This window comes from Octopus bimaculoides, chromosome 13 (genome assembly GCF_046866305.1).
Source record: "Octopus bimaculoides isolate indiv1 chromosome 13, ASM4686630v1, whole genome shotgun sequence".
NCBI lineage: Eukaryota > Metazoa > Mollusca > Cephalopoda > Octopoda > Octopodidae > Octopus > Octopus bimaculoides.
The window spans coordinates 13,662,067-13,669,781 of NC_142940.1; the positions used below are offsets into that span (position 1 = coordinate 13,662,067).

The 7,715-nt window shown below is 36.0% G+C and overlaps 1 long non-coding RNA gene across 2 annotated transcripts; it reads right to left on the reverse strand.

The window, feature by feature from the left end:
- Nucleotides 1-59: 59 nt before the first annotated feature.
- On the reverse strand, nucleotides 60-3,388 carry LOC149132814 (uncharacterized). Of its 2 annotated transcripts, none has more exons than XR_016243974.1 (2): nucleotides 2,446-3,388; nucleotides 60-1,582 (listed from the first exon to the last, which is right to left on the reverse strand). It is a non-coding gene; the product is annotated as an uncharacterized LOC149132814 (long non-coding RNA). The 2 variants fall into 2 exon arrangements; XR_016243973.1 differs by having other exon boundaries at nucleotides 2,239-3,388.
- Between the last annotated feature and the right edge of the window lie 4,327 nt (nucleotides 3,389-7,715).

Consider the following 7,715-nt stretch of genomic DNA (forward strand, 5'->3'; position numbering starts at 1 on the left):
AAGGCTGACCCTTTGAATTACAGGCACAACAGAAGCAGGAAGTAAGAATGGGAGAAAGTTGTGGTGAAAGAGTACATCAGGGTTCGCCACCATCCCCTGCCGGAGCCTCGTGGAACTTTAGGTGTTTTCGCTCAATAAACACTCACAACGCCCGTTCTGGGAATCGAAACTGCGATCCTATGACCATGAGTCCGCTGCCCTAACCACTGGGCCATTAGGCCTCCACTCAAATTTTCAGTAATAAGCCTCGATGGTGACTCCTTGGGTCATATTTAAATTTATTTATTGAATTTGTCACGTGGTCTGGCGGAAACCATTTGTTGTCGTTCTTGTTGCCGATTTTGCAACTGAACTAGACTCTCTGACAAGTTTTCCATAATTTTACGGATTTTTCGTAAAATATGTACAACAAGCATTTTTATTTCTCTCTGTCGAGTTTTTAATTTCTCCACGTGAAATATTTTTCAACGTCATCTGTTTGAATTGTTTCCTTTCTCGGGAAAATTCTTTTTCTCAACGTTGTCCGCGTGAATTGTATATATCTTCGTTCACTTGTATGTTATTGTCTGCACTGTAATATTCCTGTCGCTACGATTATGTTGTGGCGGTATTCCGCGTCTTATAGACCCAGAAGACAATGACTTTGAAACGTCTACCCTAACCGTAACTTGAGCTCGTATATATCATCTAACTGACACTACCTCCAACTGAGAACTCGTACAGCGACTCTACTACTACTGACGATTTCTTTATTCCTCGCAAGGACACACAAACATATGTGGGGACGAAAAAAGAAAACCGAATGTAAAAGGTGAATAATGAAATAGAAGGAAGGCGACTCGACCCCACATCAGAGTGACTTCATTTAAAACTTTTTAACAAATAATATAAAAGTCATTAAAGTCTGCCGTAAGTGGAAAAAAATTACTTGACTCTGTTTCCATACTAAGGTCCAAAATTTCTGTACCAAACATTTTTTATCAGACTGTTATTTTCCTCCTCACTCACCAGAACGCATCTGGAGTTCTCAGGTAAACACTGATCTTCCGTCACGTCTACCGATACAGGTGAGTTTATTTTCTTTTTTATTTCATTTCTCAGCTTTTATTTTCGCCTTCTTATACACTTTCGCGTAGCATATTTTGGGGGAGGGTTTGGGTAATTTCGGACACCTGGGTGTCTGTGCAAGTGTTTGTGTCAGGAAGGGTAGATTGAGGGTTACTGACTGCAGGGGTAGGGTGGGACAGTAAGGGATAGGGTGGGGCGTGCACATTTATTTACTTATTTCTGTTTTTTACTCTTTTTCTCTTTTTGGCTTGCATACTCCTTTCCTCTTGGTTTCCTTCTCCCGCTCCTCACGCACACATGACGTCGTAGGAGGTGGAGGTGTGATTTCCTCATTTGGTGTTCTTGTGTTGGTTGGAGGGTATTTTGCTTTTATGTTACACATTTGGCCACATTTAAAGCATTGGGGCGTCCTGCCCTCCACCATAACTCTCAGCGTTTCATCTTCTCCGACTAAGATGGTTTCCACCATTCTCTCCAAATATTCTGGGGCGTCCTGGATAACAATTTTCAGTCCCTGAAAAAAAGAACATAGATACTCACGTATACATGCGTCCATACATACATAAATATATACGTAGAAATGTGTGTGATTCAGTCGATTAAAATCACTCAAATTAGCTTCTAATGTTCAATCCGGCCCTTTGCACTCCAAGGTCAAATATTGGCGAGTTCAACTTGACTTGGTACGCTTTCAATGTCAGGAGAGGAAATACCACACCTGTACTTTGGTGATTTTTTTCCCTTTCTCACATTCGTTCTCCATAAAGATTGAGAACGAATGTAAGAAATTACTGTTGACAAAGACTAAGTCTCATGAGCTCCAATAGGTCTTACGAATTAAACTTAGGACGCAAATATATGTATATAGTGTGCATACATATGTACTAAGGTTTTCCTTCTACTATAAAGATGCCTATAATTTATGGTTACCTCAATCGCATCTATTCTATTTGATGGACAGATTTTTTAATTAATTTTTTTTTTAACTAAACACTTTGAAAGTACGGATACTGGAAGAATATATCACATAGAACAGGGTTTACTCTAAACGTTTTTGACACATTTTACCAGTATCCGTAGTTTGAAAGTGTTTAGTTTAAAAGAAATTAATTAAAAAATCTGTCCGTCGAATTGAATAGATCCCTTCAATCATATGTAAAATGCACACACCCATTCACATTTGGACGTCTGTTGACTATTAATGTTTTTCATCCTGAAATGTGTCCGAAACAAACAACACCCTCCGCACGAAGCAGTCTTCGTAGAGTTGCCGATTTAGTCACCGGGCCGATTACGAGACAAGTTTAGTGGTTTACACATTACCAGTTGTCCCTAGATTGACCTCCCTTTTGGCAGAACATAAGCTTTGTGACTTACGAGATATTTGGTAGAGGAACAAAGCAGATCAGATCTAGTCTGCACATAATTTGAAAAATACGTGGCTTCTTTTTCTCCTGTTTCTCCTCCTCGTAGTCTGGGTGGCAAAGAGTTGCTTAAAGACAATAAAGATATCCGCTTTGGTGGACCTCAGTTGGATGTCGACCACGAGACCATGTACAAATTTATTTTACACGGTATAATTTGTACATTTGCACGCATACATGATGCGTTTGATTAACTGTAATCTGTTGAACTTAATATAGTAAATATTTCCTTCGGACCAATTGATAAGTCGAAGCCGACTGGCTGAATTTGAACTCGGTCATCAACCGACGAAACTCAACGCTTTATTATCTGTTCCACACATACAGATCTAATAATAACATCACAATAGATCTTAAGATAACAACAGTAATGATCCTATCTGCTATAGACAAAAGACCTGACATTTGAAGGGAGGATAACAATCTATTACCGCTAACCCGAAACGCTGAAAGGCAAAGTCGGCCTCGTCAGGATTTGAACTCAGAACCAAAAGACGCGCGAAATGCTAGGTATTTTGTCCGGCGTGTAAACGTTTCTGCCTGCTGGCTGTTTAGTAATAATAATACTTCTGCCGATTAAAGTCACGTGGTCTGAAATTTCAAACGGGGAGGACAGTCGTGTACATCGAATCCATTTCTCGACTGAGCCTTATTCAAGCGACCACGGCAGGATGAAAGGATAAGTTTAACTCGACGGATTCAAACTCAGAACGTAAAGACGAACGAAATGCCGCCTGAATAATAATGATAATGAAGGTTTCAAATATTGATATAAGGTCAGGAATTTTAAGGAATTGGAGGTTTGTTTTTTTTGGGGTTTTTTATGATTACATATTCTAAGATCTAAGTTTGCATGTTTTCGAAATAACTCCCGATTGGATTTAAATAAAATTTCATATTACCTAATTAAGAGGATTAATAATTTTCGGTGATTAATTACCATTACTCGTGTTCATGAACAACCTGCAAGAAATAAATCAATTCTATAAATGCTTCCACAGCACAGCGTAGCAAACAAACTTGCTAATTGTTTATGCTACTAAACGAAAACCATTTCGTTCTTTTTCTTCTCTCTTTTATTCATTCTAAGTTATTTATATCATTTATAACTAAAACAAAATAGTCAAATCTATTTCTGCGCGTTGATTTACTTGTGCCTACATTTATGAATATTTGTATTATATGTGCCAAAACTGAATTGTTTCTCTATTGTCACCTTCCTTGAACTGTTCCTGCTGCTCTTTACATTCGAATGACATACTTGTTCTCTCGTCCCCTCCATAATTCTTTAGCATTTCTTTCCTTCCTCCCCTTCACATATCTGGCTTTTATGCAGCTTACAAAACCTCTCACTTTCTCTCTGACTTTCTTTCCCTCTCTCACCAACAACACCCGCTCAATCTCCCCATGTGAATTTTTTGGTCATACAGTTACCACCATTCCAAGTAACATTGCTAAAGTTTTCTTTTCACGCCTACCTACCCTTCTTTTCGTTTTCTTACTGTCAGACGAAAGGTAAGAACCAAATACTTAACCTCTACAAATCTCAAACTTATTACTTTCCCCCCTTGTTGTGAAATTCTCTATGGACAGATTATGACCAAGGCAGTTCACTACCCGTTTATTAGGATTCCATATGTTATCCTAATACAGCAATATGCGTTCACTTGTTTGCATAGTATTGACTAATACTCTAACTTTGGTACATGTCTTTCTAGGAGAGTAAATTTTTTTTCTATTTCTTCTCTTGGAAATACGAAAGGTCATGCAGTTATCGATTTCTTAAATGCCAGAGAAACAAGCACTTCAGGAATCGATCATTTTATATGACCATTAGATTTGAAAGAATTCTGCAATTCCACCATTGTAGATTCCAAAAAGAAAAAAAATACAAACAAATTGTACCTATAATGAATAGGAAATAAAGTGCTGTGATTGCAACGTTTATAAGAATTTGCAGACATTAAATTCTATCTTAGATATTAGTCCCACTGTTTATGGAGTTGTTGTTGTTCAGCCCGAGGTCAGTTCTAATCGAGGAGAACTATGTTTAGTCATGACCAATGTGTCTTCTTTATTCAGATATAATGTCCAATGCGTTCTTCTATTTTTAAGATGTACTGTGTGATGTTGCAGACAATTTCTATGCTGCTGCTAACAGAGGTCGAGCAAACACGTACAGACCCCCAACTTAGCTGAACTGCCGTTGAAATAAAATTATTAGATTTAAGTAGCCAATAACTGATAGTTATTGTTCACTTTCCAGTGGAATTATTAAATATTTTGATGGGTTTTAAACATCTAGATTTAAAAACAAAATGTTCGAAACCAAACGGATCAACGACTATTATCAGTTTAATTATTCACAATTAATTAAAGTTCTTAATCTCTATATTAGTATTGTGTACTTGACCGAAGACCATATATTCTGATTTGATTGTACTCTGTTCCTATTCCTGGTGATATAGCTTAATTCACTTTCTAGACACTTCTTTAATTGCAGTTAAACTTTAAAATGAACAGCATAAAAATATAAAATAATTTCTATTCAAACCTGAAGTAATAAAGCATTGCAACAAGAGAAACGTTTCAATACTTTGAAATTAATCTAAATTGCAACAGGGCCAGTGTTTATCTTTTAGAAGTATCTGAATACTATTTGGAAATGATTGCTTGAGAAAATATTTTCCCCACACACTATGCTTTATGTGGCTATGAATAAAATATATATTGTAGAGTAATTATTTCATTAGTTAGGTAAATATAACAATATGTACATGACGGGTTTTTCTCACTTCACGAAGTAACCATTAAACGACTGTAAAGACGATGATAAATGTACGTCTGTAGAGGCTAAGTATTCAATCGTTCGTTCAACTGAACTAACTCCTCCTAAACTGACTATTCTCATGAGAAATCAGCGACAAACAATTGTGCCAAAACAATTTGCGCCAAAACAGCCCATTTTTAATTACTTACGCAATCCACTCAAATGGTTTTTACAAGGTTTCTGCATTCTAATTTTACTTAGAAGCAGCGCTGGATTAACTATTAAGCAAAACAAACACGTCCTTAAGGCATCAAGAGAAATGTGGGAAGCACCACAGAAATGGTAAATGGTTTACGGTACAAAAGAAATAGGTCTAAACTTGCTAAAATAATATTCGAATTGATTTATATGATCGGAAATATGATTTCGAAGAGTTCATGCTCTCACAGACAACGTGGCCGAAGTATGTGATTTATTCATGTGTGGCTGGATACTATTTACCAGTTACTTTAATACGTTGTTGAATGGCGTTTGCGTGTGGTGTTTATTTCTCGACAACTTTACAATGATTACACACAATTTATAGAATGAACCCAACGCTATGGTAGAAGTCATTTTGCTCGGGGAACTGCGCAGTGGGACTGGACCTGGAACTTGGTGTTTTGCAAAGCATGTTTCTTAACCACGCACACGCCTATATTTTACATTTTCCTTGTTTGTCATTTGACTTCGGCCATAATGGGGCACCGCGTTCAAGGCGGTGCCCCATTAGTCGAACAAATCGACCTAAGAACTCATTTTTTAAAGCGTAGTACTTATTCTATCGGTGTTTTTAGGCGAAACGCTAATTTACGGGGACGTAAACACGCCAACACCGATTGTCAAGCGGTGGTGGGCGACACAGACGTAAAAACTTACACCCACATATATGACGGGCTTATTTTAGTTTCCGTCTACCAAACCCACTCAAGGCTTTGGTCGACTCGAGGCTATTGAAGAAGACACTCGCCCAGGATGCCACGCAATGAGACTGAACCTGGAACCATGTGTTTGAGAAGCAAGCTTCTTACTACACTCTCAAGGTAGAATTCGAACCGAGAACACAATTTGGTATGAATAAAAGTTGCAGTCACTTTGTTGAACGCCATTGTTGTGTTTCTAAGCAAATATACTCCTTGAAATAATGTAAATAATGATATACTTATATATATGTATATATACATATATATATATATATATGTATATATATATGCCTGTGTGTACTCTATGTATAGAACTGTGAGTATGTATAGAGATACATTTACTTGTGTGTATACGCAACGCTATGATTATGTATATGAGAATGCGTAGATGCATGTAAGCGCATATATGAGTGTAGCATTTTGTTCGTCGTTAGAACGGAAATCACAACGAATAGAAGGAAAATATTTTCTATTTAGAAATACTTATATATTTTTTCCAGCTTCATCTCGTGAAGATAAAATATATCTACAATCTGAGAAAGAACAGTGGGGAAATAAGTGTCACTGAAGCAAAACAAATATTTTGTTAAAGCCTTCCTTTTGTTGACATTGACGAAATTACATTGATAAGAACAGATAAAGTCTTGTTGAAACATATTCTTCTGGCCAATGTAGCTTCCTAGCTTTATCTTCTGTTGTCTTAACATATTGAAAGCAATTTATGGTTTCTTAAATAAGAGAAAAGTAATCATATCATTTTCGGAATGATTTTTTTTTTTTTAAAAGCCTACTTCAGAAACTCAAATATAAATTTCCACGAGGAGTTAATAAGTTGGCTTATATATTTTATTGCAGAATGACGGGTTTTTCTGGTTAGTATTTCAATATAAATGTGACGAGAGAAAGAGAGGGAAAGAGAGACGAATTTAATATATTTGAAAATGGAAAGGAATAACGTAAATCTAGATTACGTTTATTGTGTACATAAAAGACATTCCACTCACTGCATTTTAAAATAATTTTGTTTTCCCCGCTTACATAATATCAATTCTCAAGTATAAGAAGTGAATATTAATTTCAGTTTAAAGCATGAAAGAAAAATATATTTATCAAACGAATGAAACTTCAACATATTGCAAAAGAAAATCATAGGGTTTATGCGTAGGTAACAAAAATTTATACCCCAAGTTTTATTTATTTATCTTTTTCTTTTTTTTTTTTTTTTCATTTAAGCTAATATTGATTTCAATTTCCCCATCTACAAAATATTTATGTTGATTTCATTCGGGCAATATTATTTAATATATTCCTACTTCAACTCACAATATATAAACTCTCACTTGTTTATTATATTCGATTCTAACATAAGACTGAAAACCATAAATTTTGGAACGAAGAACTAATCGATATAACCGAAGTCAGTTCTAGACTAGTGCATTATTTTGTCGATACTAGAAAGACGGAAAGAAAACTTGATTTCGTTGGAGTTTG